At 34.9% G+C, this 12,663-nt stretch overlaps 1 pseudogene; it reads left to right on the top strand.

Annotated features, from left to right (window-relative positions):
• The first annotated feature begins 8,375 nt into the window (after window positions 1-8,375).
• LOC118605767 lies at window positions 8,376-8,491 on the top strand (annotated as a pseudogene).
• Window positions 8,492-12,663: the final 4,172 nt, after the last annotated feature.

Below are 12,663 nucleotides of genomic sequence, written 5' to 3'. Positions count from 1 at the left end.
ATTATGTTGGAGACTTAATCTATGCAGGTGGCAAAATGAAAGGATATCTTTGAAATCCAGGTAGTGGCACTTTAATTAATCTTGCCTTTGCAACTAACTGTGGTGATCCTTCATTTCATTTAGAATTGCTATGAAATACAATGTAAGACTCAAAAGATCACTGAGATTAATTAAGTCCACTTGTTTTCTTACAGATGTGGGAACTGAGGCAAGCAATCTCTCCCCCTGCTTATCTCCCCAGTTTAGAGTTAATTCAAAGTTTCAAGGAAAAGAAGATTGCTTTTTAAAATATATTTTCAAAAGCTAATACAGCAGGATTCTGGTGTGGTTAAGATGGAATAAACATCCTATCTCTTCCTTTAAAAAAAAAATAAAACTCTAGATGGAATACATAAAACGATTATCTAAAGACTCTGAAAAGCAAATAATAGCTGGTGGATTGGAAAGGAATATCAAAACTTGAAGAAAGTCTGACACAGAGATCAGCTTCTTTTATTTTTCTTCTTACCCTCCTATTTTCCTTCTTGGACTCAGATCAGTCTGATTCAGAGACTGCATAAACAGTGTGGCCATGGACAACTTTTTCTTTCTGGTCAAAGGAGTGGGGCAGGAACCTCTGGAACAGAAAGAGGTGTGGATATCCTCTCTTATTTTTCTCTCCCAATTCTGCCTAACAAGGAGGCAGGACCTAGTTCCCGAGCTTCAACCCTGTGGCTTGGAACTTGTAGCAGCAACCACGTTCACTTATGTACCCTGGAGGAGACTATATTTGCAACAGTGCAGGGAATTTAAAATCCTGCTTTTATGGCCAGAGAACAGGAAGGGCAGGCTTTGAAAGACAGTGAAATGTGGAAATTATAGAGAGAAGAAAGTTTGATCAGAAGATAATGAAAAAGAGCTATATAAGAAACCCTACCTGCACATCTGTGAAAATGACTTCAAAACCAAATGCTTTGAGAACTGACCTTACCCTGCCAGAACTGATGCTATCTCCAGGTAGAAGGTGTAGGAATTGAGTTGAATACCAGGACATCCTGCTGGTGTCTGCAGAATTGCTTGGTTTGAGGAAAAAAACCATCCCGATAAATGCTGAAACTGGGTTCAGAACCTTTCAGTTGGTAATGAGAAGTGAGATCAGAGTCAGGACCTTTAACCTTCAATTACCTTGACCTAGCTGACATATATAGAGAACTCTCAACTCAACCGTATGAGACTATACATTCTTTTCATGTGAATATGGAATATTCAGCTATATAAAATATATCGTAGATCACAGAAAAAATATTGACAAATTAACCAAGAAATGAAATTGTGCCAACTTTATCTTGTCATCATAAATGAATTTAACTAGATATTAACAACAGAAAGATATCTAAAGAACCCCTATATATCTGAAAATTAAACAACATACTTCTAAATAATCACTAGGCCAAAGAGGAAGTCTCAAGATAAATTCAAATATATTTTGAACTGAATGAAAATGGAATGTATCAAAATTTGTGGAATGCACCAAAGTTAGAAGTTATAAAAATTTAAAACATTAAATGCATATATTGGAAAAAAGAATAAAGGTCTCCAATCACTAAGGTAAGCTTATATCTTAAGGATCTAGAAAAAGAAAAGCCAGAGAAACCCAAAGCAGATACAAAATAGAAATAAAGATATAGCAGATATCAGAAAAATTGAAAACACAATAGAGAATAAATAAAATCGAAAGCTGGTTCTTTGTAAACGTCAATAAAACTGATAAAACTCTAGTCAAGTCTGACCAATAAAATGAGTAAACACAGAGTTCTAACATCAGGAATGACAGAGAAAACATCTCTATAAACTCCACAGATATTAACATTTTATAGGGAATGCTATAAACAACACTGTCTTAGTTAGGGCTGCTACAAAATATACCATAAATAAGGTGGCTTATCAACAACATAAATTTATTTCTCAAAGTTCTGAAGGTCCGGAAGTCTCGGGTCAGGTGCCAGCAGGATTGGGTTCATGGCAAGGATCTTCTAATTTACACATGATTGCTTTCTTGATTTATCTACATAGGGTGGAGAGAGAGCTAGGTAGCTCTCTAGTCTCTTCTTACAAGGACAATAATTCCATTTTGGGGGTTCCACTCACACAACTCAATTATCTCCCAAAGGCACCGCCTCCAAATACCTTCACATTGGGATTAAAGTCTCAGCATAAGAATTTGGGGGAGACACAACCATTCAGTCCATAGCAAACACTATCACCATAAAATTAACAGCATGAGAAAAATGAGACTTTTTTTTAAAAGGCAGAAACTGAGAAAATTCAAGAAGACAAAGGTAATGCAAACAGTCCTATATCTAATAAAGAGATTGAATGTATTATTAAACCCTTTTGAAAGAAAATGTCAAGTCTAGATAGTTTCACTGGCGAATTCTACCAGATATTTAAAGAAAAAAAATACATATTTTCACATAATATCTTCTAGGAAACAGAAGAAAAGGGAACACTTACCAACTCATTTTATGCCAGCATTGTCCTCATACCAAAACCAGACAAAAACAGTACAAGAAAATAAAACTACAGAATAACATCGATCGTAAAATTGATGCTAAAATGCTCAACAAAATATCAACAATTTAATCCAGCAATAAAAAGCATAAAACATCATGTTTAAATGAAATTGATCTCAGAAATGCAATGTCAAAAGTTAATATTAGAAAAGCAATCAATGCAATTTACCATACCAACAGTCTTAAGGAGAAAAATACATGATCGTATAAATAGATGAAAGAAAGCATTGGACAAAAGTCAACATCCATTCGTGATAAAAAAAAAAATGAGTGAATTGAGACTATAAGAAAAGTTTCTTTTTCTGATAAACTTCAGCTACATAAAATATATAACTAACATCTACTTAATAGTGAAAGATTGAATGTTTCTCCTTAAGACTAAGAATACGGCAAGGATGTTCATTCTCACTACTCCTATTCAACACTGTACAGAAATCTTATTAATCACAATGAAGCAAGAAAAGGAAATAAAAAGCACTGAAATGAAAAGAAATAAAAATGTCTCTATTGATAGAAGACAAGATTTTCTATGTGAAAACTCCTAAATAATCTACAGAAGAGCTCCTGTAACTGAGCTTAGCAAGGTCACAGAAAATAGTGTGAACATAATAAAATCAATATTTCTATGCACTACCAATGAACAATCAATATTTTTTAAATTGCTACTTATGAATTCCCCCAAAATAAACTACTTAGGTATAAATCTAACAATATATGCATAGTACATGTACGTTAAAAACTATAAAATTTTGATGAAAGATATCAATTAAGATCCAATACATGAAGAAAGATATGGTGTTCACTAGTTGGAAGATCCAATATGATTAAGAGGGCAATCCCAATCAAAGTTAATTTGTAGACATAGACAGACTAACTTATATGTAAAGGCCAAAGAACTAGCCAAGACAATTACTATAAAGCTATAGCAATCAAGACTGGATGTTATTGAAAAAAAAGGATAGACACTTAGATCGATGGGGCAGGATAGAGTCCAGAAAAAAATCCCTACATAAATATGATTAATTGATTTTTTTCTTAACAAAGAGGTACAATTAAATATGAGGAAGTGATTTTTCTTAACAAAGAGTACAACAATTCAATGAAAAAAGAATAGCCCTTTTAACTAACAGTGCTTGAACATTTGTTTACCAAAAAAAAAAAAAAAATGAATACCACATCCTACACTTTACACAAAAAACTATGTGTTCTTGATTTAGGTAAAGACTTCTTAAATGTACTTTAACTTACAAGTTCAGCAAAGAACTTGATGTCCAGAATATATAAATAGCTCCTATAAATCAAGAATAAGAAAACAAGCAGCCCAATCAAAATATGGGCAAAAGATCTGAACAGTGCTTTAACAAGAAAATATATGGATATGGATGACAAATAAGCATATGAGGTGTTCCATATTATTAGTCATTAATGAAATGCAAATTAAAACCACCATGTCATACTGCTATACATCCATTTGGATTGATATATACTGATACCAAATGCTGGCTAGCAAGTAGAACAATTACAAATGTTTTGCTGGTGGAAAAATGGCATGCTACAGCATATTTCACACTGGTTAGATTTCCCCTTCCCCTGCCAGAAGATTGGAAGTACAGGGGATTTTTCCTCTAATATTCACCTGGTAGAGTTACTGGAGGTAAAACTCTCAAAAGCATGGGAGTCCCTTATTATTGGACTTTCTGGAGTTTTTAACTTTTAGATCTGCCCACACTGAGCCTCTAGCAACTCATGGATTACAGTTTAGGTTTTTTTTCCTACCTTGGCACTAGTTCTCATGGATGTTTCAACTTCAGTAAGCTGAGATTTTCTGTATGTACCTGTCTGTGTCTCGAACTTTGGGGCAGCCATTTTCACTGTGACCTTACTTCTATAATGAATGTAAAAAAGAGTTACTGATGTTCAGTTTGTTCAGATTTTTACTTGTTAGGACAAAGTGGTCCCTTCTAAGCTCTTTTCATACCAAATAAGAAATCAGAAGTCTATTCATTTTTAATAAAGTTAAATTTGTACTTATCGTATGACCTATCAATCTCACAAAATCTATACACGAATATATACAGGATTTTGGTAATAATTATCAAAAACTGAAAACAACTGAAATGATCTTCGATGAGAGACTATCCAAATAAACTCTGGTACAAACATACAATGGAATACCTCTCAGCAATACAAAAAATGAACAATTGATATACACAGCAGCATGAATGAATTCCAAAGGCATTATATCAAGGGAAGGAGCCAGTGTCAAAGTTTACATTCTGAATGAGTCCATTTATAGATATTTTTGGAAAGGCAAAACAACCCTGATGGAGAGAAGGTTATTGGTTGTCAGAGTTAGGGAGAGAGGAGGCTTTGAATGCCAAGAAGGACTTCTTTGGTTGAAATTATTCCATATCTTGATTGTGTTGATTGTTATATAAGTCTACGAATGTATTAAAACTCAAAAATGTTCAATAAAAAAGGTAAATTTTCCTTTATATAAAATTTTAAAAGCCAATATAGTAGTAGAATTTTTTCCTTTTCCTTAAAATAAAAATAATTCTCAAGAAGGTTTTCTGCGATACTTCCTCTAGCACATTTACAACTCCAGAATTAGACATCATGCCAATTGCATTTTGATTACTTTATAACCCTCTGAATATCAGCATCCCAGATATAGCCAAAGGAAAGAAATACTGATACTAATCAAGTAGCACTGGCAAAGAGTCTAACAAACCAACAATTTGTGACCCAATCTTCTAGCAAAAGGGACCATTAAACACAGCATATTATTTAATAAAGCAGTGTGGAGAGACTGTCTTGGAGAAAAAAGAAAAAAAAAAACAGAATAAGAGACAAATTCCCTTTCCTTTTTGAGTACTGTTTAATGAATCTAATTAATAAGCTGCAATGGTCCTTGTAGAGGCTTTGGGGATTTTTGCATTCATTTTAAAAATGAAATGAATGTTCCGGCAGCTCCTGAAACAGAATGTTAAGATAAGAAATGTAACACAATAAGCAGTCACCTTGAATCAAAACCAAAGAGCTGAGTGCAAGTGCTGCTGAGACTATAAAGAAGTTTGTCTTTCCTTTGCAAGATCACCTTTCATTTCAAACCATCGGCTTCACAAAAAAACAAAACAAAACAAAACAAAAAACAGGATTAGAGAGAAAACAATCACCAGCTGTGGTTGAAACTAGTAGGAGGTTAAAATTCTAGAGGGGTTAGATGAGAAATCAAACGGTATAAAAGTCTGTAAGTAAATTTAGGAACAGCAAGTTGGCAATTAAATTGGATGTTAATTAATCAGCAAAAATAAAATGGGTGACCACCCAGCAGAGTCAGCAGTGAAGGCTTCCATTTCCAGCCAGTCCTTCCTGTAAAGGAAGTTTAGAGTTTGCTCTTCTCCAGGGCATCTCTCAAGGGCATGCCAAGACAGGTGCCAGGCTGACTACCAAATCGCAAAAGTCACATACTTCTGTTCTTTTCCAGAGCCTCTGAACCCACATCAGGATAACTAAGAAAGGCTTTCTTTCAACCAAGATCTGTTCTTACTCTTTATTCCATCAACCCCTATCATTTCTAAGAAAACATGCTTGCCCTGGGCTTTAGTCGGTCACTGAAGCAGGGCTGGGCCTGCAGCTTCCTTCTCAGTGAGTGGCAAAACACAGATAGAAAACACAGAGTTGACTTTCAGTTTGTGGAGATGTGCAAGGCATACGGTGAAAGTGTCTACAGGCACAGTATTGATCATTACACTCCAAAGCCATGTAAAGTTTTAAATCAGGTGAACCCTCAAATAAGACAAGCAGCGTAGGTCACTACAAAATTAGACTGGCATCTTTGGAGCACTTCACAAGCACTTTGGAAGACACTGGATTGAGTCACAAGGTAACTAACTGCAGGAAGTGACAGGTGGAAAGCTTGACCAAAGGCTTTGCTTCGCTGCCTGACTCGCTATATCTCACAATTTGCTGCAGCAAATCTACCTTGCTAGGGTGAGAAAAATTAATAAACAAAAGAAGGAGTGGCTGTTGGTAAAAGGCGAGTCATAGCTCAGGAAGGATAAACAATCTCCACTGGAGTTTCTCTCAGGTAATTCTGTCAATATGCAACCTTTAGCCACCTAGTAACATATAGGTGACAGGTGATGACTAAAAGGGGAAATAAAGGGGTGATTGGACAGCTAGTATTGGCTGAAAGGATATTATCAGAAAACAAACAAACAACAACAACAACAGATTAAATGACAAAGAAAAATGTCAGAAAGGAAAATATCTGAGTTAGTACATTCATTTTCCAACTCTAAGAGAACTTTGGCTGTGTGTATGCATGATTTGACTGTTTAAAATGCAGAAGTAATTTACCACATGAAAAAACTTAGAATGATGTATCCTGGTATGTAAATCACTTGAAGAATAAAATTAGTCTCTATGAAATTCATGCAAGGCAGATCAAACTAGAATTCTATAAAATTAGGCTCTTCATAAATATTTTGTGACATTATAATGAGGTTCATTTACTATTATTTACTTGACTCCTGCTGTGAGTTAGAACTTTGAAAGCCTTTTCTTTTGATGATCTGTTTCTGTTCATAACGGTCATAGTCCTTTCCAATTTCCAGCTTCCATAGAACATACACTGCGTAAGTGTCTGTGGTCATGTTTTATCCCAGAGTGCTAACCAGTGAAGAGTGAAAAAAATTTAATCATCTAAATAGCTTTTTCAAAATTATATAATAAACATGTAAATAGCTTTTACTGGTATTTTTTTCCCCATTTCCTTCTAGAAAGGTAGCTAATTATACATACAACCTTGGTCAATTTATTGAAAAATAAATAAATGAGATAGCTAATTATATGACATAAAATAAGTTATAAAATCAGGCATTTTGTTGAAATTTTTACTTTTCAGTTGTTTTTATATAGACACAGTTTTAATGGAACTGAATAGTTATGGTTGCATCAAACATGGAGATGCTATCTGTTTTTGAAGATATACTTACAGGGAAAACCAACCAAAAGAGCAAACATCAAGGCTATCGAATCCTTTTTACTTGATGCTGAGCTATAAACCTTATCTAAGCCATGCTCTCAGAATCTTCTAAATGTTAGACCATAAATCAAAAACACCATCCCATCCCCACAAGAAGAAAGGCCTGAAATCAGGCCGGCTGGCATGATCCGCACGGACTGTAAGTGGTCAGAGCCTCTGTTATAAACTCAAGCGCCTCAAAGCAATTCAGGTAACTTAAATAACTGAAGTGATTGAATGGACACTGTGCTGACACATGAGCATATGTCCTTAGGTATAACAGAGCCACCAGCTTCTCTGCTCGCCTTTCTAAATGCCATAGCTTGTGAGAAAAATTTGCTGAGCTAGCAAAAGTTTAAAGACCAAGTGAAAATTATCGAACCAATTGTTATCTTATCTTGTGTAAATGTAAGTCATATGTAATCAGATCTTCTAATTAAAAAAAAGGAGCAGTTTTATATTCTCTAGTTAAATATACCCACATATATTATATATAATATGTATATATTATATACATAGTAACATGAAATCTAAATATTATGTTATTGGTTGAATTGTGTCCCCTCCAAAATTAATATGTTGAGTTCTAACCCCCAGTACCTCAGAATGTGATTATATTTGGAGATGAAATCTTTAAAGAGGTAATTAAGTTAAAATGGCCCTGATCCGATGTAACTGATGCTCTTATAAGAAGAGGGTGTTAGGACATGGTTCCTTAGTGTAGTGGTTAACACGTCTGCTTTACATGCAGAAGGTCCTGGGTTCATGTTCCAGTGGAGCCACAGTCTATAGTCTATGGCCATACCACCCTGAACAAGCCCAATGTCTGATCTCAGAAGCTAAGCAGGGCTGGATCTGGTTAGTACGTGGATGGGAGACCACCTAGGAAGACCAGGTGCTATAGGCATAAATAATACTACTAAAGGATGTTAGTGCACTGATAGTCATACAGAGAAGACAAAGGAAGTAGATAGCCATCTACAAGCCAAGGAGAGAGTTCTCTAGAATTATGAGAAAATAAATTTCTATTGTTTAAGCCATCTGTTCTGTGGCACATTGCTACAGCAGCCCTACTGAAGTAATACAATCACCATCTAAATAACAATGTGCCAATGATTGTAACAAAGCTGAATAAATTTTGAGTACATAAGTCATCTCTGAGTTAGAAGTCACAGATGCTGATTCATGAGTTATGGGAATCTTTCCACGATAACCTTCCCTTATGAGCCTCAATGTCAGACGATCTTATTTAAGGGAAGCTTTAATTTAGATGTATCTATTTCCAAAAGTCTGGGAGAATTCATTTTTGATGTGGGCCATGGTCTTTACCACAGGACTATACCTTACTGCCAACAATACTACGAACTAACAAATTAAATAAGGCAAACAAGTAGGCTCCACAAACAATCATGTCTAATCCTGTAGTCCAGTAGCAGAGGTTAAAATAAGGCTATAAACATATTTTAACAGGTTCCTATTACAAAGCAACTGGGTCTGGGCAATTTTTCCCTTTGCTTCATTGTATTTGCTATTGGTATTTGCAGGTTTGTTTGCTTAAAAAGAAAAAAAGAGAGAGAGAGAGAGAGAGAGAGAGAGAGGAATAGCACTGAATAAATAACATCACAGAACACTATACAAAAGTACATGTTTCATAAAGTCAAATGATGACAGGTACAACTAGGTCCCAAGTGAAGATTAGATTATATCAAAATACATTTTCCTATTAATTGTCTCCCAAATTATGTTGGATGTTCATTTCTTGGACCTCCCTCAGGCATTTGCATAGCAAAAATTTTCCTTAACTGAATCTCAGATATGTTCTTTTTTTTTTAAATCTAGAAGATAAGCTTTTATCAACTCAATAAAAATATTTCTTCAGCCTTGTATGTAAAGCCTTCAGTATACATTTTATGTATACTGAAACAAGATTCTGGGCTACTAAAATGTCAATGAAAGTTTTCAACCTTAAATAGCTATTACAGAAAGCCAAGCTACCACTGAACGGATGCAGTTAATCAAGAAAACTTTTCACTGCTTTTTTCCATCTTAAATGTTCTATTTTAAAAATCTGTTGGTTTCTTTGTGTCTTTTTTTTTTTTTTCTTTCTGCCTATAGACCTGGAGAGCTTTAAGAATTCTTCAAACACACATTTTTCTCCTGGAAGGAAACCGTAGTTCTGACCTTGGAAAGACTTTGATAACAAGACTAGAGCCAAACAAAATAATGAACAAGGCAAATTATTCTTCAGCATTACATATGTAATTTTCGAGTTTTGCTGTTCCAGAGCTTTCATACAAATTTCTCTATATCCAGAATCCCATTCTCAATTTGGGTCATTGCCCCAGATGAAGTTATTCCAGGAAAATGCTTTACGCTGTACAACTCAATAGGCCTGAAGTCTGAGCATAGAGAGCTCTTAGTAGCAGCATGACCGTGAGTACGTTATTTAGCTTCTCAAATACTCAGTTTTATCAGCTGTAAAATTGAACCAGCCTAGTAGTCTGTTGTCAGAGATAAAGAGATCATCTATATAAATCACTTAGCCTGTCACATGAAATCTGCTCTGTAAATATTTGTTATCATGGTGTCTAGGCCTTGGCTCTGAGTAAGATAAAATAAGCATATCCTTTCTGTTTCTTCCACTAAATACAGCTATAAAACCTGGACAGAATGCGTGGAATAGCTACTTGAGTGCTCTTAAATAGTAGCAGAAATATTGGGGAAGAAAATCAAAATTTGAAATACCACTGACATACTCATGAGTTTAAGATCCCCTCTACCCCCTTTGACATCCTCCAGTTAATACTCAATACACCAGTTAAAATCCTCTAGCTCTGGTTTAATGGTGGAAAAGGAATTCAGAACACTCAGAAAGATTATGGAAACACACCCTTTGGTTTTTTCCTTTTCTCTATTCTCTACAACCCAGCCCACAAGTAATTACACAGTACTGGTGATAACTGTAAGCAATAAGAGGCCACAAACTAATATTCTGGTTAAGGGGAATCTTCTTCTTGGATCAACGGAGCTGTGATTTCAAGAATATGGAGTCCATTCTTTGTTGCTTTTATTCTCGTTTCTGCTGCTTGGTCTCAGACATAGTATCAGTTGGTAAAGTACAAGGGAAAACAAGGTAAATAGAACTTCAGCTTTTTGTGCATATAACCAAAAAGGAAATCCCAGGGAAACAGGAATTACTGAAGAGGCTGAAGAGAGGCAAGAACTTGGGAAAGTAGCCCAAGAAAGGATGTTTATGAATTCTTCGGCTCACTTCAAGATTCACGTATATGGGTCTGACATTATTCAGTGTACGAAAGATACTGAGAACTGAATTAACCAAGAAATGGCCCAAAGTCTTGAACATACACAACACCAAAGAAAGCACACACAGGCAAATGAGCACATGAAAAGATGTTCAACATCATTAGTCATAGACTAACACAAATTAAAACCATAATTAGATTCCACTACAAACATACTATAATGGCGAAAATAACATTGACAACACCAAATCCTGGCAAGGATACAAAGCAATAGGAATTCTCTTACATTGCTGGTGGGAATGTGCGATGGTGCAGATAGTTTTGGAAGCTTCTTATTAAGTTAAAAATACACTTACCAGATGACCTAGCAATCTCATTCCTGGGTATTTACAATACAGATATAAACACTAATATTTACTCAACATCCTGAATGCAAATGTTTAGAGCTGCTGTTTCTTAATTATCCAATCCCAGACTATCCCAATTGTAATTAATCATGTACAAGAATAAAGAAATTGTGGTATATACATAAAATAGAATACTACTCTGCAATAAAAAGGAACTGTTGATATACACAAAAGCTTGGATGAATCTCAAAGACATTATGTAGACTGTGAAAGAAATTAGTCTGAAGAGATTATATTCTGTATTATTCTATTTATATGACATTTTTGAAAACACAACTTACAGTGATTGAGAATAGATCAATCATATAAGTCATCTCCAGGGGATAAAGATGGGATTGTTAGTAGAAAGGGTTAGCAAAGGGTAGTGGATCTGTTCTATATCTTGATTTTGGTGGTGATTCATTATTCTATACCTGTGTTAAAATAGAGGTCAATTTCACTGTGTGATAATTTATTTATAAAAAGCAAAAAAAAAAGCAAATAAATTTTTAAAAGTAGCCATTGTTATTATTATGATGTATATTTAATAAAATAAGAAATTATTATTACTTATTGTTGTAATTATCTAATGTCACTTTTCAAATAACTCTGAAATGACTTCTAACTTAATCTAATAACCTATTTATTTTAGTTATCTACAGCTATGTAACAAATTTGTGGCTTAAAACAAAACTTTATTTTACATTTTGTTCATTAGTTTGGTGGCTTCTATTCCGATTTTGCCAGGGCTTGCATATGTGACTACGTATAGCTCAAGGTTTGGCTGGACTGGAAGACCCAAGATGGCATGAATGACTTCTCTGTCATTAATGCTGGCTGATGACCGGGGCAACCCAAGTTTCCTCCACATGTGTGTCCCCTTTCAGTATTCTAGACCAACGTCTTTGTACGGTGGCTCAGAGAAGCATTCCAAGAAGGTGACACTAAATGTTAGATCTCTTAAATCTAGGCAGTGGACCCACAATGCCGTTTTGCCATATTCATCAATAAAAGCAAATCGCAAGACCAGCCCGGGTTCAAGAAATGGGGTAATACTCAGTTCCATCGCTTCATTGCAGAAGCTACAAAATATTTAGCATTGCCTTTCTAGCAAACCATTTCATTTTTATATTGTAACAGAAGCTGGTGACTGAAGATACATTTCCGGATAAAAAGCAAAAATAGAAATTTCAGACTTTTTTCTAACACAGTAAGAGGAAAAGCTCTTTCTTTTATGCTGTTAATCTCATTTTTCATATGACTAGCCTATGTTCATGATGCCACTTACATGTATGGCCATTTTTATTTGCAAAGTCTTTCTTTTTTTTAAAGAATTAATTGAATATGGCTGTTGCTTATTTATTGAATAATTCAGGCCACCACCTAGTTCCCTGCAAGGCATGCTTGATGATCTATTAACATCTAGAGTT

Source organism: Rousettus aegyptiacus, unplaced genomic scaffold (assembly GCF_014176215.1).
Source record: "Rousettus aegyptiacus isolate mRouAeg1 unplaced genomic scaffold, mRouAeg1.p scaffold_m13_p_7, whole genome shotgun sequence".
NCBI classification, from domain to species: domain Eukaryota; kingdom Metazoa; phylum Chordata; class Mammalia; order Chiroptera; family Pteropodidae; genus Rousettus; species Rousettus aegyptiacus.
This window is presented reverse-complemented; position numbering and strand designations above follow the sequence as displayed.